The sequence below is a fragment of the Prionailurus bengalensis genome, chromosome E1, assembly GCF_016509475.1.
Source record: "Prionailurus bengalensis isolate Pbe53 chromosome E1, Fcat_Pben_1.1_paternal_pri, whole genome shotgun sequence".
In the NCBI taxonomy this organism is placed as follows: Eukaryota; Metazoa; Chordata; class Mammalia; order Carnivora; family Felidae; genus Prionailurus; species Prionailurus bengalensis.
Window position 1 is genome coordinate 47,309,587 of NC_057347.1, and position 23,364 is coordinate 47,332,950.

At 46.5% G+C, this 23,364-nt stretch overlaps 1 protein-coding gene and 1 long non-coding RNA gene across 5 annotated transcripts in view; one reads left to right on the forward strand and one right to left on the reverse strand.

The window, feature by feature from the left end:
* Positions 1 to 45: 45 nt before the first annotated feature.
* LOC122485797 lies at positions 46 to 22,741 on the reverse strand. Its single transcript, XR_006297948.1, has 2 exons — positions 22,640 to 22,741; positions 46 to 428 (listed from the first exon to the last, which is right to left on the reverse strand). It is a non-coding gene; the product is annotated as an uncharacterized LOC122485797 (long non-coding RNA).
* HELZ (helicase with zinc finger) overlaps positions 22,629 to 23,364 on the forward strand; it is a 159,254-nt gene continuing 158,518 nt past the window's right edge. The window contains exon 1 of one of the 4 annotated variants that reach the window (XM_043585067.1): positions 22,629 to 22,700. The gene's annotated coding sequence lies outside the window, so the exon portion shown is untranslated. The remainder of the gene's footprint in view (positions 22,701 to 23,364) is intronic. The other 3 variants (XM_043585061.1, XM_043585062.1, XM_043585066.1) reach the window with 3 other exon arrangements.

A 23,364-nucleotide genomic window follows, 5' to 3' on the forward strand; every position in this document is an offset into this window, starting at 1 on the left:
CACCGAACCACTATATACGTCCAGTGGTCATTTGGTTGGAGACTCTTCACTTCACACAAGCCTTTATTCAAGTGAATCAGGCGAGCGGACGTGATACAAGGGCCAGCAAAAAATAATTAGGCTGCGCTGAAAAGAAATCCGGCTGTGTGCAAGTGGGGATTTGAATAACGGCTGATAAATCAACCCTTGGCCCTGCTGCTGTCTTCTGGGACGCCGGGGTTCACTGTTATGGGAGGGCCTCTGGTTGTGGCTCTGAGGAGGACCGCTGAGTTCCATGAAAGCTGGTCACAAGGCTCGTGGGTCTGCAAGGTTTTTTTGGTTGGTGTTTATACTTTCAGGCTCCTTAATAAAACGGACTTACATCCAATATACATTTGGCTCCTTTCTTGTCCGGAGAATCACAAGGGATATTTACCTTTCCGCCAAACCTATGGAGCAAAAAGAGGTGTTTAGGTAAAATTAGGTCCTAGAAGCTTTCCGAGGGAATGGGTGTTTTCACAAAGCACTTCATTTATAGTAAATGTTTATATTATAGCATCCTAGAGCTGAAAGGGACCCTTTTCGCTGGGCATAAATATTTCCACAAAGGGCTGCAGAGATTGGAGTTTACTTTGTTTGTAGAAATTTGCTCTACCCCACTCATGAGAATTTCACGATTGTAGACGCTTGCCTGTGCCAGTAATTTCAAAATCTAGAACTGGTGAATTTTTGCAAAATATTTTGCAAGCCTGGATGCGAATTCCTTTGAAGAGTTTAGGTCGTGGTCAAGGGCCTGTAGCTACTCCCAGGAAATCACTCTCCCAGTCCCCAAATGGTTCTTTAGAAAGACAAAGGGAAACCAAGATACTAACCAAAGCAGTGACAACACAGTGGGAAAGTTCTGGTGTCTCTGAGTCTAGACCCAAGCACTGTGATCAAATAAACTGCTTGGCCTATTAAAAACAGACTGAAGGCAACACATTTTTGTTTTGCAACATATGAGAGGGCCGGTTGCCAAGTACTTGGTTATGAATGTGGAATCTAAAAAAACAAAACAAAACAAAACAAAAAACCCCTGCACTTTGTCACTCTCTTCATACCGGATTAACCCTGTAGCATCAGAAATGGCAGAAGAAATTGACTCAAGGCACTTAAACAGGGAGAGTTTCTTTGCAGGACTTTATGTAAAAATGGGAAATCGGCTTCTGGGAGAGGGGGAGTCTTTGGTAATATAACTGGCCTGTAGATAGAAACTGTGAGGAACCTTGACCCTTTCCACGGAAGAGTTACCTGCTGGAGAGAAAGATTAAAATTAAGCTAAATAGAACAGAAAAAGCCTAAGGGTTGTTTTTTCCCTGAAAGTGAAGTTTGACTTGTAATTAAAACACTGTTCTCCCACCCCCTCAAGCTGGTTCTTAGCCAAAACCCTCACGACTATTTTTTTTTTTCTTTTTAGTAAACTCCACACTACACGTGGGGCTCGAACTCACCACCCTGAGATCAAGTCACATGCTCCACTGACTGAGCCAGCCAGGCACCCCTCCAACAACCCCAATCCGATGGGCAGTAAGGCCCAGGTCTCATGGCCGCTCAAGACCTAAACACTTTTCCTGGTACATCCTAACATTTCTAAAGTTTATTTATTTTGAGAGGAGAGAGAGAAAGAGAGAGAGCGCGCGCTGGGGCAGGGCAGAAAGAGAGAGAGACAGAGACAGAAGCAGGCTCCACCCTATCAGAGCAGAGCCTGATGAGGGGCTCGATCTCAGGAACCATGAGATCATTATCTGAGCCTAGATCAAGAGTCGGACGCTTAACTGACTGAGCCACCCAAGCACCCCAATCCTGATACTTGTAAAGATGAGGTTTGCCATGTAAGGCTTCATCCCTGAATTGTGTGTTTCTTGCTGTGCTTGTTGAAGGAAAGCATCCACTCTGAACCTTCCACTGCTAGAATATGGGATTTGGACTTGTGGCCCTCAGTTCCAATGGCAATAGGACCCAGGATGACAGTTTCCTCTGACTTCACCCTGTTTGGGTGCCCTTTGCCTGTGGAAGAAATCTTGGTTCCATGGCAGATGCCAAAAATAGGTTAGCAGGGTGTTTCTGGTTTGTTCACTGGTTTGCTCATTTGATGTTCGTTATTAACTGGAACACAAGAGATGAAAGGCAGGAAGAAAATAAATGGGTATTTTCCAATTCTCGACTTTGAAACTGAAACGTTTGAAAGTAGGAGGAGGTAACCTCAACCTCGTTACGCACTTAACTCTCGCCAAGCTCTGGTTTCAGATGCCTAGGATCCTCACGACAACCAACGGGAAAGGCTGTTTTATCGTTCCCATTTTACAGATGGGGAAACTAAAGGAGGGAGAGAGGCAAAGGACTTACTCAGGGTCGTTTGATCGGAAGAAACAGCATCGCTGGAGCCTTGCTCTGGAGCCTCTGCCTCTATTCGCGGATGAGGGGACTCCGGGCATAACATGGTTTCTTTTTCTCAGACCTGTCCCTAGAGGTACAGATTCTGCCTTCAAGTTGCCTTCTTCCTCTTCGACAGTTCTGTGGCCTTTTTATTTCCTTCCTGCTCTGCTGATTCAGGACCCCAGGAAGCCTGGCTTCCTCTGGCGATCAGTTTGAGGACCGCCTGTAGACATGCAGACTCAGCAAAGCACGCTCCCCACAGGAGAGCCTGCGAAAGGTCAGAGAACTGAGGCAAAGGCAAACCACAGAGGTGCCTGTGCATGCTCACAAACACAGACGCACTGAAAATATCTAACTGGCAGAGAGAAGGAAAGGTGGTGGGTACAAGACTGAAAAGCAAAAACAGCATGGCTCAAGCTGGAGGACGTTATGCCGAGTGACATAAGCCAGACACAGAAAGAGAAACACTGCATGATCTCGCTTCTATGTGGAATCTAAAAAAGTCAAACTCCTCTGGGGAGCCTGGGTGCCTCAGTAGGTTGAGCGTCTGATTCTCGGTTTCGGCTCAGGTCGTGATCTCACGGTTCATGAGTTCGAGCCCCACACGGGGCTCCTGGCACTTGACGGTGAGAAGCCTACTTGCAATTCTCTCTGTCCCAATCTCCCGGCCCCTCTCCTGCTTGTGCTCTCTCTTTCTCTTAAGAAAACAAAACAAAACAAAACAAACTACCCAGGGGCGCCTGGGTAGTTGAATCGTCCGACTTCGGCTCAGACCATGATCTCACAGTTTGTGAATTTGAGTCCTTCAGCAGGGTCTCTGCTGTGAGCACAGAGCCGGCTTCAGATCCTCTGTTCTTTCTTTCCACCCAGTGACGTGCGCGCGCGCACACACACACACATGCACGCACACGCACACGCACGCACACACATACTCTGAAAAATAAACATTAAAAAAATTGCTTTAAATAAAAATAAAAAAGTCAAATTCCTTGAACCAGAGTAGAATGGTAATTGCCAGAAACTGTGGGATCAGGGAAATGAGGAGATGTTTGTCAAAGGCTACAAATTTTCATGTTTCCTAAAATGGCAAGGCTCTGGGGATCTGATGAATGGTGTGGTGGCTGTAGTTAATAATACTATATTGTATACTTGAAATGTGTGAGCAGAGTAGTTCTTAAGTCACCCCTCAGAAAAGCAAACTATGTAAGCAGATGGATGCATTAATTAACTTGATTATGATAATCATTTCACCAGGTATACACGTATTAAATCATCACATTGTACACCTTAAAAAATCACCTAGCGCAACCTTAAAAAAAAAAAAAAAAGAAGCAACTTGATAGGTTTAGGGATGCCAGACACTTTATTTTTCATTGTTAAATTTTTTATTATTTTTTACTATTTTAAGATTTTATGTTTAAGTAATCTCTACACCCAATGTGGGGCTCAAACTCCCGAACCTGAGATTAAGAGTTTTGCATGCTCTTCTGACTGAGCGAGAAGGGTTGCCAGAAACTTTAAAAGTCTATTTCTTTTTAGAAAGATATGTTCTGCCTTTATGTCAAAAGAAAAGTACATAGTCTTTTGCTTGTTTGTTAAAGATGTCCAATGAGTTTTGCATTATTTTTATTTTTTAATATTAAAAAAAATATTTACGGGCACCTGGGTGGCTCAGTTGTTTAAGCATATGACCGGCTCAGGTCATGATCTTGCGGTCCACTGAGTTCAAGCTTCGCGTCGAGCTTTGTGCTGACAGCTCAGAGCCTGGAGTCTGCTTCAGATTCTGTGTCTCCCTCTCTCTCTGACTTGCCACCGTTCATGCTCTCTCTCTCTCTCTCTCTCTCTCTCAAAAATAAACAAACATTAAAAAATATATTAAGAGATATTTATTCATTTATTTTGAGAGAGAGAGAACGAGTGAGGGGGGAGCACAGAGACAGGGAGAACTGTTAAACATAAGTTTAACCATCTTTAAAAAAGATATTATTTAAAAAAAAATTTTTTTTAACGTTTATTTATTTTTGAGACAGAGAGAGACCGAGCATGAACGGGGGAGGGGCAGAGAGAGAGGGAGACACAGAATCGGAAGCAGGCTCCAGGCTCTGAGCCATCAGCCCAGAGCCTGATGCGGGGCTTGAACTCAAGGACCACGAGATCGTGACCTGAGCTGAAGTCGGACGCTTAACCGACTGAGCCACCCAGGCGCCCCAAAAAAGATATTATTTTTAACTAATCTCTACACCCAATGTGGGACTCAAACTTACAACCTCAAGATCAAGAGTCACATGGGGTGCCTGGGTGGCTCAGTTGGTTAAGCGTCCAACTCTTGGTTTAGACTCAGGTCATGATCTCATGGTTTGTGGGTTCAAGCCCCGCATCCGGCTCTGTGCCAATGGCACGGAGCCTGCTTGGGATTCTGTCTTCCTCTCTCTGTCCCTCCCCTGCTTGCTCTCTACCTCTCTCTCTTTCTCTCAAAAATAAATAAATACACATTAAAAAAAAAAAAGTCGCATGCTCCACTGACTGAGTGAGCTAGGTATCCTTAAGATGAACCATTTTATTTTGTTTTATTTTATTTTATTTATTTTTTATTAAAATTTTTTTAACATTTATTTATTTTTGAAAGACAGAGAGAGACAGAGCCCAAGTTGGGGAGGGGCAGAGAGAGAGGGAGACACAGAATCCGAAGCGGGCTCCAGGCTCTGAGCTGTCAGCACAGAGCCTGATGTGGGGCTCGAACTCATGGAGTGTGAGATCATGACCTGAGCCGAAGTTGGACGCTGAACCGCCTGAGCCACCCAGGCACCCCTAAGAGGAACCATTTTAAAGTGTACAATTCAGGGGCGCCTGGGTGGCGCAGTCGGTTAGGCGTCCGACTTCAGCCAGGTCACGATCTCGCGGTCCGGGAGTTCGAGCCCCGCGTCAGGCTCTGGGCTGATGGCTCAGAGCCTGGAGCCTGTTTCCGATTCTATGTCTCCCTCTCTCTCTGCCCCTCCCCCGTTCATGCTCTGTCTCTCTCTGTCCCCAAAACAAATAAACATTGAAAAAAAAAATTAAAAAAAAAATAAAGTGTACAATTCAGTGGCATTTAGTACACGGCTTATTACACTTACCACCCGTAGTTCCAAAACATGTTCACTCCAAAAGCAAACGCCGAATCCGTTAAACAACTGCTCTTCGTTCTTTCCTGCCCCCAGCCCTTGGCAACTGTAGAAACTTTTAAAATGCCTAGTGAGTTGGCAGAAAGTACCGTCTTCCTCTATCCCCCACAGACAGCTGGGAAGAGTGGGTGACAGGACCATAACACTGGAGTAAGGGACTGCTTCTCCTGTCCTGCCTTCACTGAGGCTGAAAGGGAGAACACCCATGGCCAGTGCTGGTTTTGTTGCACCGATGTTTCTCCTTTCTCCAGGGCAGACTGAAGTTCCGTGCCCACTCACACGCACAGTCTCTTGCTGCAGTCTGGGCCTCTTGGAACTCCAGAATTTCAACACCATCCAAACGCTTCAGCCGGGCATGAATAGATAAGTGTTAGGACCCCCAGTAGAGTATCACTGAAGCTTAAATAAATGAAAAGACCATGGTAAAAAAAAAAAAAAAAAAGTGCCAATATACCAAATACATATATATAAAACCAAATATTGGTTTTATATACATATTTATATACATATTTATAAAACCAAATATTCAGCCCAATATTTTATAACTGTTTATTTATAAATGTTTATTTTGAACTTTTAAAAAAATGTGTATTTATTTTTGAAGGAGAGAGAGAGAGACAGAGTGTGAGGGACAGGGGGGTGGGAGGGTCAGAGAGAGAGGGAGACACAGAATCTAAAGCTGGTTCCTGGCTCTGAACTGTCAGCACAGAGCCCTAGGCTGGGCTCGAACTCATGAGCCGTAAGATCATGACCTGAGCTGAAGTCGGACCCTTAACTGACTGAGTCACCCAGGTGGCCCAAATGTTTATTTATTTTGAGGGGGGGAGGGACAGTGAGAGAGGGAGAGAGAGAAACCCATGCAGGCTCTCCAAGGGCTCGATGTCCGTGTTCTCGAGATCATTCCCTAAGCCAAGATCAAGAGTCCTGCACTTAGCCGCCTGAGCCACCCAGGCGCCCCCACGTTTTTGTTTTACACTGTTTCATTGTGAAATAGAACACCCTCCCGGAAACGCATAGGAGACAGAGATGTTCAGCTCATTGTTTTATGGAAAGAGCCACATCACAAAACATTCGGTCAAGCAACTTAGACCTCTCACTCCCGCCTTCTACCTCCTTTTGAAGACAATCATCTCCTTGGTAAACAGAGGTATTCGTCAACACTAGGGTTTTGTTTTCATTTTGAACTTTGTATAAACGGACTTACACAGTATAGACTGTATTGTAATTGCTGTGTTTGGCTCAGCACAGTTTGTGAGATTCATTCATGTTGTTCAATGAAACAGTAGTTCATTCTTTCTCATTGCTATGTGGTATGCCATTACGTGAGTATCGCAGTTTACTTATTTTTTTTATGAGAACAGTTTTATGTAGTGAAGTTTATTGTTTTCTGTTCGGTTAGTGTGTGTTTTTTTTTGTTGCTGTTGTTCTGTTTAAGAAGTTCTTCTTGGGGCACCTGGGTGGCTCAGTCGGTTAGGCAGCCAACTTCGGCTCAGGTCATGATCTCACGGTCTGTGAGTTCGAGCCCCGTGTCGGGCTCTGTGCTGACAGCTCAGAGCCTGGAGCCTGTTTCAGATTCTGTGTCTCCCTCTCTCTGACCCTCCCCCATTCATGCTCTGTCTCCCTCTGTCTCAAAAATAAATAAACGTTAAAAAAAAAAAAAAAAAAAGAAGTTCTTCTTGGGGCGCCTGGGTGGCTCAGTTGGTTAAGTGTCCGACTTCGGCTCGGGTCATGATCTTGTGGTTCATGGATTCGCGCCCCGCGCCGGGCTCTGTGCTGACAGCTCGGAGGCTGGAGCCTGCTTCCGATTCTGGGTCTCCCTCTCTCTCTGACCCTCCCCGCATTCATGCTGTCTCTCTGTCTCAAAAATAAATAAACATTAAAAAAAAAAAAAGTTCTTCTTATCCTCAGGTTGTGGAGATCGTTTTTGGTATTATCTTCTACTTCTGAATTGTCCAATATAGTAGCTACTTGTGGCTGTTTAAGTGAGATTAATTAAAATGAAATAAAATGAAGAAAAAAATTCAGTCCCGGGGTCTGTAACAGCCTGCCCTATTGTCAGCCTTGGCATTCCCTAGGAGAGTCACAATTATTGAACTTCTTGGTGGAGCTGGTACCCTTCGAACCAGCACATTCCTTATGGCCTGATAAACAGTATGTCTTTTGAGCCTTTCTGTGAAACCTAACAAATATCCGGTGGGTCCTGCTGTTCAGTGTTCCTACTACCCTAAACCTTTGAATTCACTTCTCCACCTTCTACCATGGCAATTCTGGATCCTTAACAGAACTACTAAATCCCGTATCTCAACAGAGCACTCCCAAGTCAACAGAGTTACCCAGTTTAATCTTCTGGCCCCTTTGATGAAGCATGCTTAGAATCCAGTCCCTGGCTGCAGCCAGTGCCTACTGGAGACGTCTTGAAGCCTTCTTACGGGGTATAATCCCTTGGCATGTCCTTGCTGGCATATTCCATGACTTACGCTATAGGCACGGTGGCGGGGGAGGGGGAATTCTCAGAGGGGCCTCTACTCTTCTCAGGGAGAGGCTCCCACTTGGGAGGTTAGGGGGTGATGGACCACTTCTGCAGGATCAGAAGGTTCATAGGACACGAGGGAGTCATCTTCAGAGCTATTGTCCATAGGTCTTTATCCCATCTAGGGTCCTGACATAACAGACCTGACTTTGTTGGGTGTTTAATCTTCTCTGGCGTGGTCCTTAGCTTTCTCTGCCTTGCCACTGCAGGAGTTGAGCACTTCATTAGATGCAACCAAGGGGTCTGTTTTTGACATCTGGCTTTCCATTGCTTATTACCTCCCGCTGTTCATCATCTTCTTGTAGAACACGCGTGGTAATTATCGATCAGCACCGAAATCTTTGATCTCTCTAGTAACCATTTCCTCCCAAAGTCTCAAGTGCCTGATATGCTGCTTCAGTTGGTGCTTTCACTTGGACCCGGACACACATTCTCATGCGCCAACAGTAAGGCTCTGAGCAACTGAACCAGCACCTTATGTCAAGGGCTGTTTTGAGACCCACCAACTTACCGCCAGTGAAGGGGACCTCCTTGCCGGCCTATTCCAAACCCATCTTGTCACCCGCTCCCTGGAACTGCCGGTGTCAGCTGTGGTGGGTTATGCTCTCCAGAGGCAGAGACACAGTGTGGGGTGCAAGATGTTTATAGGTATCGGTACTGGGGGCAGCGAGATCACGCAAAGGAGAGAGTGAAAATGGCGACGCTGGCCCAACAAAGCTTTGGTCAGTGATGTGGCAGGAAGTTGCCTTCAGTCTCCAGGGCTTTGGAATGTCCTGCATGAGGCCGAAAGGGCACTTTCATGTTCCTGTCTCATTCGGTCACTGCACGCGTGCTGCTCTGGGCCCCATGTGCCCTCAACCAAGGCAGTGCTGCAGCTGAGACAGATCCTGAAGGAGCTGGTAGCTGGAGGCTGGGCACAAAGTTCGTTCCTTCCATCCTTCTTTCCTTCCTTCCTGTGTTTAGTTATACATCGAGGTCTGCCATGTTTCATTAGATTTATTCCCGTGTACTCAGTATTTTGACATTGTAGCATCTTTTTAAGCTTTTTAGAATTTACGTGATCATTGCTTTATTTTTTAATTTTTATTTATTATTTTTAAACATTTATTTTTTAATGTTTATTTTTGAGAGACAGAGAGAGAGAGAGACTGCAAGCAGGAAAGGGAAGGAGACAGGGAGACACAGAAGCTGAAGCAGGCTCCAGGATCTGAGCATTGGGTCAGCATAGGGCCCAATGCGGGGTTCAAATCCACAAACCATGAGATCATGGCCTGAGCCAAAGTCGGAGGATTAGCCGATTGAGCTACCCGGGTGTCCCTATTTTTTTTTAAAAAAAGTTTATTTATTTTGAGAGACAGGATGTATACGTGAGCATGTGTGAGTAGGGGAGAGGGGCAGAGAAAGAGGGAGAGAGAATCGCCAGCAATCTCCACACTATCAGTGTGGAGCCTGACTTGGGACTCAGCCCCATGAACCATGAGATCATGATTTGAGCCGAAATCAAGAGCCCCTAGAAATACATTTTATTACTGATATTAGCAGCCTTACTGAACTCACTTGTTAATCCAAATTATGCATTTTTGGATTTTTCTACATACATAATCAGGTTATCTTGTAAACAATGAGAGTTCTTTCTTTTCAGACTTACATCTTTTACTTTATTTTTTTTTCCTACTTACCCACTGGCTTGGTCCTTCATAAGGATGCTGGACAGAAATGGTCAAAGAAGGGGCACCTGGCTGGCTCAGTTGGTGGAGCATGTGACTCTTGATCTTGGGGTTGTTTGAGCCCCACGTTGGGCAAAGAGCTTACTTAAAAAGAAACAGAAGTGGTCAAAGCAGGCATCCTTGTTGCCAATTTAAAGGGAGAACTTTTAATATTTGACTATTTGGTGTAATGCTTGTAGGTTTTTGTATACCTACACTTTGTTTGTCAAAGGTTTTGTACAACCTTAAATGAAGTTAAGAAAACTCCTTTCTTGGGGCGCCCGGGTGGCTCAGTTGGTTAAGTGCTAGACTTCAGCTCAGGTCATGATCTCACCAGTTCATGGGTTCGAGCCCTGCGTTGGGCTCTGTGCTGACAGCTCATAGCCTGGAGCCTGTTTCAGATTCTGTGTCTCCTTCTCTCTCTGCCCCTCCCCACGCTCTCTCTCTCTCTCAAAAATAAACATTAAAAAAATTAAAAAAAAAAAGAAAACTCTTTTCCATTCCTACTTGGCTAGCACATATATTTAAAAAAAATCATAAATGGTGTTGAATGTATTCAACACTTTTTTTTTTTACAACTCTTCAGATGATCATATGATTCTTCCCTTTTAGTCCATTAAGATAGTGAATTGCACAGATCAATTTCTCAAATGTGAAGGCAAGCTAACATCCCTACAATAAATCCATGCTGGCGGGCTCTCTCTGCACGGATATCGCAGAGCCTGCTTGGAATCCTCTCTCCCTCTGTCTCTCTGCCCCTCACCCACTTGTGCTTTCTCTTTCCCAAAATAAAAAAATTAAAAGTCCAGACTGGCAATGATGTATTATGTTTTGGTTTTTTTTTTAAATTTTTTTTTTCAACGTTTATTTATTTTTGGGACAGAGAGAGACAGAGCATGAACAGGGGAGGGGCAGAGAGAGAGGGAGACACAGAATCGGAAACAGGCTCCAGGCTCTGAGCCATCAGCCCAGAGCCCGACGTGGGGCTCGAACTCACGGACCGCGAGATCGTGACCTGGCTGAAGTCGGACGCTTAACCGACTGCGCCACTCAGGCGCCCCAAGATGTATTATGTTTATATATTGCTGGATTCATTTTGCTGATTGTTTGTTTAGGAGTTTGGTGTCTACATTTATAAGTGAGGTCAGTCTATTTTCCTTTTTCTGTAATGTCTTTTTTAGGTTTTGGTATCAATATTATGTTGGCCTCAGAATGAATTAGGGATTATTTCCTTTTCCTATTCTCTGAAGTTTATCTAAGGTTGGTGCTATTTCTTCATTAAATAGAACACCCTGACAAAACTATCTAGGCCTGGAGTTTTCTTTGAAGATTTTATTTAATTATTATTTTGAAAAGATTTTATTTTTAAGTGATCTCTACACCCAATGTGGGGCTTGAACTGACAAACCCAATGTCAAGGCTCACGTGCTCCATTGACTGAGCCAGTCAGGCATTCCTGAAGATTTTAAATTATAGACTTCATTTTAAACAGTAGATGCAGGACTATTTAGGTTTTATGTTTCTTATTTTTATGTACCTTTGTATTTCTTATTGGTAAACTGTATTTTCAAGGAACTTGTCTTTTTTAATCAAATTTTTAGACTTATTGTCATAAAGCTCAGTATGATCTCATTTGTAACGACTGAAAATCTGTAGAAATGTTTCCTTTCAAATTTTTTGGCATTATTTGTGCTTTTTAAAATTAGTCTCACCAGGGGCTTAATAATGTTATTAGTCTCATCTAAGAAAGAACTTTTGACTATGTTTCCATTTATTCGCACTTTCATTGTGCTTAATTAGCTGCTCTCTTTCTAATTTCTCATGAAGAATACTTGGCTTATTTTTGTCTTATTTTCTATTAAGAAACATAACTTTCAATGTTAGTATGGCTTTAGTTGCACCTTAATTTGAGAATGTAATATTCGAAAATTTTTTCAGTTTAAAATATTTTCTAATTCCTATTGTGATTAAAAAAAATTTTTTTTAAGATTTATTTATTTTTGAGAGAGAGACAGAGCAAGAGGCAGAGCGAGAGTGGGGGAAGGGCGGAGAGAGAGGGAGACACAGAATCTGAAGCAGGCTCCAGGCCTGCGGGGGGTGCGAACCCAGGAAGTCAGACACTTAACTTACTGAGCCACTCAGGCGCCCCCTATTGTGATTTCAAAAGAAAAAAAACATCCATGCGTTATTCAGGAGTATACACAGTTTTCAAATATGTAGGTATTTTTTTACTTACCTTTTTTCTTCTCGTTTTCTAGCTTAATTGCATCATTGTCTGAGAATGTACTCTGTATAATTCAGAGCATTTGAAATTTGTTGAGACTTGCTATATTGCCTGGCCTTTTCATAAACATTCCATGTTCACGTGAAAAGAATCTGTGATCTGCAGTTGTGAGCCCAGTATTCTCTCTCTCTATATCTATTAGGTAAAGCTTTGCTTGTCCAGTTATCCAAATATACTTCTTACTAGTTTTACATCTGTGTGTTCTAACAGTTGCTGATACACATATCGTCTGCTAGAACTGTAGATTTGTCTTTCTCGTCTTGCAATTCTGCCCATGGTTTTGCTTTGCAGATTTTGAGGATATGTGTGTTAGGCTTGGACAAATTTAGAGTTGTTGTATCTTCTTGGTGAATTAAGCATATTTTCATTATGATGTGTCCCTCATAAAAATTTCTAGTAATGCCTTTTGCAGTAAACCCGCTTTGTTTTGGTTAGTTTTTGCATAGTTTGTGTCTTTTTAAATTTGTTTTTGTTCGAAAAATCATGGGGGTGTCTGGATGGCTCAGGTGGTTAAGCGTCTGACTCTTCATTTCAGCCCGGGTCATGATCTTAAGGTTGGGGAGACTGAGCCCTTTGTGGGGTTCTGGCTGACAAGGAGGAGCCTTTTTCTGCTCTTCTCCCACTTGTGCACTCCCTCTCAAAATATATAAACATTAAGGGGCGCCTGGGTGGCGCAGTCGGTTAAGCGTCCGACTTCAGCCAGGTCACGATCTCGAGGTCCGTGGGTTCGAGCCCCGCGTCGGGCTCTGGGCTGATGGCTCAGAGCCTGGAGCCTGTCTCCGATTCTGTGTCTCCCTCTCTCTCTGCCCCTCCCCCGTTCATGCTCTGTCTCTCTCTGTCCCAAAAATAAATAAATGTTGAAAAAAAATTAAAAAATATATATATAAACATTAAAAAAAATAGTGGTAAAATACACCTAACACACAGTTTACCATCTTAACCATTAAAAATTTGAAAAAAAAAATGTTTGCTGTTTTATTTATTTTTGAGAGAGAGAGAGAGCGAGCAGGAGTGGGGGAAGGGCAGAGAGAGAGGGAGACAGAATCTGAAGCCAGCTCCAGGCTGAGCTGTCAGCACAGAGCCCTGACACGGGGCTTGAACTCATGAACCGCGAGATCATGACCTGAGCCAAAGTCAGATGCTCAACTGACTAAGCCACCCAGGCGCCCCTAAAACATTTTTTTTTTTTTATGGTAAGAAACACATAAACTTTACCATTTTAATCATTTTCAAAGCATACAGTTAAGGAGTGTTAAGTACGTTCACAATGTTTTGTGATTTCTCTCTATAACTCTTTCTTGCTAAACTGAAAACTGTACCCGTTTAACAACAGTCCCCCAATCTGCCCTCCCACCAGGCCCTGGCAATTACCCTTCACTTTGTATGATTTTGATTAACTTAGGTATCTCATGTAAGTAGAATCATGTGTAATTTGTGTTTTTGGTCTTGCCTTATCTCAAAAGTAACACAATGTGCTCAAGGTCCATCCACGTTGTAGCAGGTGTCAGCATTCGCTTCCTTTTCAAGACTGGATAATATTCCATTGTATGTGCAGATCACAGTTTTTTAATCCATTCATCTGTTGATGGACACTCGGGTTGCTTCTACCTTTTTGCTATTGTGAAGAACGCTCATACGAACAAGGGTCTACAACTAAATAACATGTATGAGTCCTTGCTTTTGGGTATATACTCAGTAGTGGAGTTGCAAGGTCATATGCTCATTCTTTTTAATCTCTTGGGGAACTACCATAGCCTTTTTTTTTTTTTTTATGTCTACTTATTTTTGAGAGAGCGCAAGCAGGGGAGGGGCAGAGAGAGGGTGACAGAGGATCCAAAGTGGGCTCTGCACTGACAGCAGCAAGCCCAATGTTAAGGCTCGAACTCCCCAACTGCAAGATCATGATTTGAGCCGAAGTCGGATGCTCAACCGACTGAGCTACCCGGGCGCCCCAACATGCGGCATTGTATTAGTTTCAGGTATACAATATAGGGACTCTACAATTTTATACATTACTCCATGCTCATCACGATAAGTATACTCATGAATTCCCATCACCTAGTTCCCCCATCCCCCCCCGCCTACCTCCTCTCTGGTAAACCGTGTGTTCTCTGTAGTTAAGAGTCTGTTTCTTGGTTTGTCTCTTTTTCTTTGCTTGTTTTGTTTCTTAAATTCCACATGAGTGAAATCACATGTATCTTTCTGTAACTGACTTATTTTGCTTAGCATTATTCTCTCTAGCTCTACCCAGGTCATTGCAAATGGCAAGATTTCATTTTCTTTATGGCTGTATAATATGCCACTGCATATATACATATATATATATATATATATATATATATATATATATATATCTCACCTTTTTTTCTATCCATTCATCTATCAATGGACCCTTGGGTTGCTTCCATAATTTGGCTATTATAAATAATGCTGCAATAAACATTTGAATAAACTTTGTATTTTTTTTGGTAAATGGCCAGTAGTGCCATTACTGGATTGTAAGGCAGTTCTATTTTTAATTTTTTGAGGAAACTCTATGCTATTTTCCACTGCAGCACCACCAACAGTGCACAAGGGTTCCTTTTTCTCCACATCCTCCCCAACACATTTCTTTTTTTTTTAATTTTAGCCATTCTGACTGGTGTGAGATGTTACCTCATTGTAGTTTGGATTTGTGTTTCCCTGATGATGAGTGATTTTGAGCTTTTCACATGTTGGTTGGCTATATGTAGGTCTTCTTTGAAGAAGGGTCTGTTTATTTTTTTAATTTTTTTTTCAACGTTTTATTTATTTTTGGGACAGAGAGAGACAGAGCATGAGCGGGGAGGGGCAGAGAGAGAGGGAGACACAGAATCAGAAACAGGCTCCATCAGCCCAGAGCCTGACGCGGGGCTCGAACTCCCGGACCGCGAGATTGTGACCTGGCTGAAGTTGGACGCTTAACCGACTGTGCCACCCAGGCGCCCCAAGAAGGGTCTGTTTAAATCTTCTGCCCATTTTTTTTTTTTTTTTTTGCTGTTGCTATTAAGAACGAAGAGAGCACATGAGTGGGGTAGGGGCAGAAGGAGAGAGGAAGGGAGAAGAGAAAAGAGAGAATCTTCAGCAAGCTTCATGTTCAGTGTGGAGCCTGATGTGGGGCTTGATCCCATGATCCTGGGATCATGACCTGAGGTGATATCAAGAGTCAGATGCCCAATTAACTGAGCTACCCAGATGGCCCTCTTTTGCCCATTTTTAAATTGGATTATTTGTGTTTTTTTTGGTGTTGTGTTGTATCAGTTCTTTATGTATTTTAGATACTAACCCTTTATTGGATGTGTCATTTGCAAATATTTTCTCCCATTCAGTAGGTTGTTTTTTTTAGTTCTGTTGTTTCCTTCACTGTGCAGGTTTTTATTTTGATGTAGTCCCAAAAGTTTATTTTTGTTTTTATTTCCCTTACCTCAGGAGAGAGATCTAGAAAAATGTTGCCATGGCTGATGTCAGAGACATTCATGCCTGTACTCTCTTATAGGATTTTGTATGGTTTCAGACTAGGCAGTAAATTCTTGTTAGATCAAGTGAGAAGAAAAAGACAAAATCCAGGAAAGACAAAGGAGTGAGAAAGGGAGAAGGGGAGAATGAAGAAGGATTTGGGCAGAATAGAGACGGAGGAGGTGGAAATGTGGGAGGAAGAAAAGAAGAAAAAGGTGAAAACAGGGAAGAATAAAATTCTATGGAATTCTCTTTAGTTTTTATCAAAGCCTTGTAGCCAACGATTCTCTAGCAACCCACAGTTTCTGCTTTTGTATAAAAACTAAATTGCTTCCCATTTTTTCATTTTTTTTTCATTTATTTATTTATTTATTTTGAGAGCGAGAGAGAAAGAGTGTGAGAGAGTGAGCAAGTGGGGAAGGGGCAGAGAGAGAGAGAGAGAGAGAGAGAGAGAGAATCCTAAGCAGGCTCCATGCTGTCAATGGAGAGCCTGATGTGGGGCCTGATTCCATGAACTGTGAAATCGTGACCTGAGCCGAGATCGAGTCAGAAGCTTAAGCAACTGAGCTACCCAGCACTACGCCCCCCTCCCGCCATTGTCCTTTTTTTTAAAAAAATTTTTTTTCAACGTTTTTTATTTATTTTTGGGACAGAGAGAGACAGAGCATGAACGGGGGGAGGGGCAGAGAGAGAGGGAGACACAGAGTCGGAAACAGGCTCCAGGCTCCGAGCCATCAGCCCAGAGCCCGACGCGGGGCTCGAACTCCCGGACCGCGAGATCGTGACCTGGCTGAAGTCGGCCGCTTAACCGACTGCGCCACCCAGGCGCCCCATCCTTTCGTTGTCAACCACTTACTGATTTTCATGACTGGTTGTGGAGAAGGGTATTCAGTCCCTTACTCAACAAGTAGTTATTAAGTACTGTATGATAAACTCTGTTGTGGGCAGTAAGGATAGACACAGTAAATGAAGAAAGCATAAGCAAATCCTTGCCTTCATTGAACTGGCATGCTAGCGGGCTGTAGGAATCATGGTGTAGTCATTAGGTGCTGGATGCTACAGCAAATGGACAAGTTCTCAATGGATCAACCGTAATAAAGGTCTATTGTCTGCTCAGCTCAGAGTCTGATGCATGTATTTTTGATAAGGCAGATTTCCATAGTCATACTTTTGCTCTAAGTCCATCTGTAAGAACTAGTCACAAGGCCCCAGCCAGCTGCAAGGGCATAGCTGGGAAATGTTGTTCTCAACCGCAAACAGACATCTTTGGTGATCAGCAAGTTGCCTCCTCACATGGAGAGAGACAGACAAGAAACTGAATAACTAAGCCAATTACTTTTTATGTTAGAACGTGATAAATGCCTTGGAAGAAAAGCATGGAAAGAAATACAGAGCACGTGGGGTCCCTGGGTGGCTCAGTCGGTTATATACCCGACTTCAGCTCAGGTCACGATCTCAGGGTTCCTGAGTTAGAGTCCCTCGTTGGGTTTGCTGCTGTCAGCACAGAGTCTGCTTCGGATCCTCCGTCCCCCTCTCTCTGCCCTACCCCCACTCATGCTCTCTCTCTCTCTCAACAATGATTAAAATTAAAAAAAAAAACAGCATGTGTTTGAGGAATATTGAAATTCACAGAATAGTGAGTAGACTCACTTGGGTGAGCAAAGGCTTGAAGCAGGGGAGGGAGCGAATCATGTGGACATATTACTGGAGGAGGGAACACTCAAAAAGGAGGCCATCATGGCTGAGGCAGAGCAAGGCTGAGAGAGGTGGGCGATGGGGTCAAAGAGAAGAGGCTGATGGTGCGGGACTCTGGTTTCTTTTCCGAATGGCAAGAGAGGAAGGAAATCAGAGGGTCACATGCAGAGGACAGAAAGGATTTGATATGCATTTTATTAGCCAGACCAGCTGTCGCAGCTACCCTCAGAATGCCCTGGAAGGCATCAAAGGGGAGAAGATGTCCGTGGACTGGACCAAAGTGGCAACGATGGTTGTGATGAGAAACGGCAGGATTCGGATTCGGGGTACGTTTTGAAGGCAAAGCAGGATTTGCAGATGGACTGAAGGTGGAGTTTGGCAGGAAGTTAGGAGAGACTGTGGCCTGATCAATTTCAAGGATGGAGTTGCCAAGAAGGGAGCTGGGGAAGACCGTGGTGGAGCGTGTTTGTGGGTGAAAATCAAGAATTTGGTTCTGGATGTAAGGGTTAAATTGTAGTGTAGGGCTAATCTGTAGCCTTAAGAAATAACAGCTTTGTTTTAACACTGTAGATTAAGAGATAACAGCCTTGTCCTATCAATCAAGGGAACAAAAGTTTAAGGGAAATCAACTGGTTTAGTGTTTGATTGGATTGGGGCAAGGAAATGTCTGAACTGTTTCCACCCCCATCTGGGAACTATTTCTTTGTTCTGTCCCCAAGTGATGATAAGACGATGTGGTCAGCTATAAAAACTCTGTACCCCTGTACCCCGGCTGTTTGAGACCGCACTCTGGTCAAGAGTGCCGGTCCCAATCGGTTGGCTTTGCCTCTCATTGCACTAAATTTTGTTGTGACTGTCACTGGTGCCCGTAGCATTCTGTTTCAGGAGTCGTGTGGATGCAACACTGGACACAAGGAGTTTGGGATGTTTATGAGAGATCGAAGTGGGAAGGCCAAGAGTCTGAAGCTCAGGAGAAAGCCCTGGACTCGAGCTGTAGGTTGGAAGCCCTACTTTAGGCTAAAGATGGTATTTAAAGCCTTAAGATGGAGATTGGGGGGGGTCAGGGGAGTGCAGCAAACAAGAGAGACCCAAGGACAGAGGCTTGGGATTGAAAAGAAAGTGTAGCCAGTGAGGGGGATGGGGAGGAAGGGCTGGAGCAGTGTTTTTATCAGATCAGAATCACAATGAAGTGCCACTAATGTTGGCCAGGGGGTCTGTTTCCCCCAACTTCATTCCTATTTGTGCATCTCTAGTTGTGGGTGGTCAGTGTGGCCTGAAGAGATGGGATGGCGGGCCCTCAGCCCTTCCTTCCATACTTCAGCACTATTCCTTCCATACTTCAGCACTATTTCGCCACCACCACCCTACTCTGATCAACGTGTGGTTCAGGGGTCCCTGGCTGGCTCAGTCCGTAGAGCAAGCGACTCTTGATCTCCGGGTTGTGAGTTCGAGCTCCACGCTGGGGGTATGTAATGCCCGAAGTTCCGAGACCTCCCACAAAAGTCCACCAGAGTCGTAAGTCAAAGCCAAGCGGCAAGGGTCGTTCATTGCAGGTTCGAACCTGGTCCTCTGCGCACTCGTCGCCGGTGACGCAAGAGGCCACGATCAGGGTTGGTACAGCGCTTTTATAGACAGAGACAAGTAGCACAGGGGAGGTTTTAAATTATGAGGTGCCTGATTGGTTGATTTTAAAGTAAGGACATTTGTTGTTCTCTGATTGGGCGTCCTTTGTCCTTTGGCGGGAAGGCTTTGTCCGTTACTTGTGGCGGGAGGAAAAAGGGGGAAGGGGGAAGGGGGTAGGGTAGGTGAGGAATGTGCTTAAGCAAGCAAGTTTACAGAAGCGAGAAATGCCGGTTAGTTTATGTACAATTATTCATTCTATTACATATCAGACTACATTTAGGAAGGTTTACAACCCATTCTACTACACAGCGGGTTACATTCAGGAAAGGCCTCACAATGTTCGTAGCAAACAGCAAGCAAAACAGACTTCTCAGCAATTGTATTTCTTATCAAATATCCATAATAAGCAGAAAAGAGAACTTAGCTTTAAACTAAGGCAGGGCTATCATTTGGATTGTTCCTTTCAGGTAGAGATTACTTCAAAAAAAGAAAATCAATGTATGGCCATTCATTCAACAAATATTTTGCTAAGCGTCTATTTATGTGCCAGGCCCAGGTCTGGGCCCTGAGTGAACAAACCAGATGAAGCATGTGTCGGTTGTGGAGCTTACACTCTAATGGGGTTTGGGGCAGATAACCGACAAGCACCATCATTTCTAATGCAGGGTAAGAGAATAGAGAGTGACATGCTTTGGTTAAGAGGATCAGGAAAGTCCTGGTGGAGGAGGTGACATTTGAGAGCTGAGTGTTGAAAAGATCATGGTCATCAGATCTGGGGCAACTGGGTCCTAAGTGGAAGGAAGCTTGAGGTGCTGCAGGGGGAGACAAGGCCAGTGTGCAGGATCACGGTGAAGGAGGGAGGGAGGCAAGATCTACCTCACACAAGAGTCTACGGGCCACAGTTGGGCATTTGGATTTTATTTCGACTGTTAAGGGGCTGCCTTTGATGGGGTGAAGCGGAAGAGTCGGGTATTTCCATTAACATTTCAGGCAGGCCACAGGATTGGTCGGGTGGAGGGAGAATGGACCACAGGGGGCCGAGTGGAGTCCGGGGGAAGAGCTGCCATCTAAGTCAGGCAACAGGTGGTGTCTTGGACAGGGATAAAGCAGGATGCACCCTGGAGTGGAAGAATGGGGCAGGCAGTCTCAGAATAAATTGTGTGCCTCTCTGGGTCAAGGCCTATGCAAGGCAAAGAAAGGTACCCACCAAGGAAACGTGGGAAAGGCACAGTCCTTGCTGGTGTTTTAGGAAACTCAGACCACACACCCGAAGTGCTGCTATGTAAACACAAGGCACCCATTAAGTAAGTACACAGCGGTATCTAAGCAAGTGTAAGAGAAACGGAAAAGGAACAAGTGGGGGTACTGGGAGGAGGGTGATGAGGGAGCGTGGGGCAAGCTGAGGGCACAGTACAGGCTAACAGCAATACCTCCCCCACCCCCGGTGGGGGGGGACATGTAAGATATTCCTTGGACACTCCCAGCTACCCCAAAACAGGAAAGGACAAAAAACAAATGAGTCTGCATAGTTTACAAGAAAAAGACAATCTTATCACTGGCCTAAAGTCCAGGAACTCCCTACAGTCTTAATGTTAATGCTTTGCTAGAGGGAAAAACAACCTTAGCTCGACAAAAGCTAGGCCTTCAGTAAGTCTTTAGCATGTGAAAGTCTCTTTGGAAACTCCCTGTGGACTTTATCTCCCCCGACTCCATAAAATGGTCACCCCCCCTTCCTCGCCAACTTGCAGTGCAGCTGTTCCTGCCCATGGATCCTGCCCCCCAGCTTTAATAAAATCACGTTTTGCACCAAAGACGTCTTCAAGAATCCTTTCTTGGCTCTGGACCCCACAAGCCCCCCATCAGCCCAAAAACCTTGGGGGCCTCCTTTAGATGGGAGGGGAAGGCCATTATTCAGATGGCAGCAACAGAGGGCCCTCTGGGCCACTCCCCCTTGTCCACAGGCCCCATGTGGATGCCTGAGCCGAACAGCTAAGAACCTGGCTCCAGGCTTCAGTTTCCCAAGCTCAGAGAAGTGGGTGACTCAGGGGAGGTCCCTCCCCAGCACGCCTTGTTCTTGGCCTGGAGTGACTCATTACCTTGTTCCCTCCCTCACGGCTGACCCCGGGCCAATCCCTTAATGAGGCTACACCTCACTCTACTCATTTGGCCGGGACAATTGCCTGGTGGATTTTTTTTTTTTTTTGCTCCCTGGGGCAGGGCTCGTGTTCGCAACCATCTAGGTTCCTCGAGAGAGAGGGCTGTGGGTCTGGAACAGAGCAAAACCCTAGAGTAGACCCAGGCCCTAGGCACTCCCCGTGCCCCGAAGAGGGCTTTAATGCCCATGCATTCTTCTAATTTCAGAGCCTTTGAACAGCATTTGGTAGGGAACACAGTTTCACAAGCACTGATGTCCTAGAGGATTCTCCCTTGGACACTTCTTTGTAAACGCTTGCTTGGTGGGGGATGGGGCGGGGGGGGGGGGGGAAGCAACCAGAGTCGCCGTAAAGGGAAAGAGCTGCGGGACTGACTACGAGGCTTCAGGGGGTATGGGACCACTGCGCTTGAGTGAGGACGCGTGGTGTGGTCGCCGCGCTCAATCGAAAGCCGGCGGCGGGTATCGGGCAGAGCTCTGCGCCCTACAAAGAGTCCGCGGGCGGGAGCAGAGGCCCCTCCGGCGTGCGTGGGCTGCAGGGTTGCTCGCCCCGCGTCTCGTAGCCCCCCTCCTTATAGCGAACCCGGGCAACTCCGGACGTCCCCCCACAACGCCCCGGCGGGAGTGGCGCCCGCGGTCCTCCCCTAGCTCTGCCTCCGGGGCTCGCCGCCCCGTTGGGACCCGACAGGTGGACCCGGGTGGGCGCCCCCTCCTCCCAGCCCTGGACTCTCTCCGCTCGCGGACTCTCCCGGAGCCCTGGCGCGCCTCCCCGTCCGGGCCAGAGCCCGCAGCCTGCGCCCCCGAGTTACCTGCCCCAGGAAGTCACAGTCCACTCTCAGCCGGGACTGCAAATGGGTGGATACGGCAGTGCCCAAAGCCACATTCCTAGGGGAGGGGTCCCCACCTAGAGGGTCACGGATCACGTTACCGGCCGAGGGGAGGAGACAGCTGAAGGGAGAGCAGACGGGTAAAAGTTGCATTCAGCTTCTTACTTCCCCCCAACCCCCAAACACGCTTTGACGCCGGGGATAGTGTCCGCCCAGGTCCTGGAGCCCGAGGGCCTCGGAGCGCTTTGCTAGGACAGAAGCACCTTTCCACCCGCGGATGCCGGAGTCAGAGCGCCTACGGGGCTGCGGGGCTCCAGGGCCCTGCAAGCGACCCCCGGATGCCCCGGGGCAGGGAGCCGGCCACGAGCCCGCCGCCGGGCACCGAGGATCTAGAGCAGTAACAGACGCATAAATGCGCATAAATAAATCAATGAGCAGCTCTCTGCTGCCAGCAGCAGGGAAACCTCGGGCTGATTAAATGCAGACGTGGGGTGTCTGCCAGGGCAGGAGGGCGGCGGGGCAAAGGGAACAGGCGTGGAGACGAGGGGTGGGGGGAAGGGAGCCCAGAGGCAGGAGCCAAGAGGAAAACCCAAAGCCACATTTTTAAAATGGGGGTGAATTTTAAATGCAAACAGCCCGGAGGAGGGGAGGGGGCCGGTCTGCAGGCGCCCGGGCCGGCCCGCCTGCCGGGGCAACTTTCCGGGCGGGAGGTGCGGCCGGAGGGGCGGCGCCGGCGGCGGGAGGCGGGAGTCGGGGGCCGAGGGGGGGAGTCACTTTAAAGGCTCTTTCTTACCCATAATGCTTTGTGGGGACGTTGACAAGTGGATCCAAGATGGCGTAGAAAGTAATGACAGGTAAGTCCTGACTTCCCCCTTCTCTGCTGCTGGGACCGCTCCGGGAGCTGCCGGAGCCCTCTGGGGAGGAGACCTGACTCCCCTCCGGTCCCCGAGGCCCCGGAAGGGGCGTCCCTCGGACGGGCTGGGGACTCAGGCGGCCGCGGCGGGGCCTGGGAAGCGGGGCTGTTCGAGGCGAGGCCCGGACGCTGGGGCTGTTTACAGCTTCTTCCCCTCCTCGGTCCCCTTCCCCTCCGCTGGGGGCCGCGGCGCCCGGGGCCCAGGCGGTGGAGGGGGCTTTGCAGACCTGGGCCGCGAGCCTGTGGGAGGTTTCTCCAGCCGCGGGCACTCGGGTGGGGGGGGGGGTCGAGCCGCCTTGCACGCTGCCCTCCTCCGGGTCGCGGCTGGGGGTGGGGAGCGTGCGGGCCTCCCACGCCCCGCTCGATCGCCCCCTCTGGGCTCGGACTTGCAGCGGTGGGGCGGGGGCCGAGGGTGGGCGTCGGCAAAAGTGGGTCAGGGGTGCGCCCCCTTCCTCCCCCGCCCGGGGCTGTTGCCCGAGCTTCACTTTTCTCCCCCCCCTTTCTCCGCCCCCTCCTCGGAAATTCTCATTGGCCCACAAGCGCATCAACAAAAATAAAAACTATCAAAAAAAAAAAAAAAAAAAAAGACTATCTTTTCCTGGAGA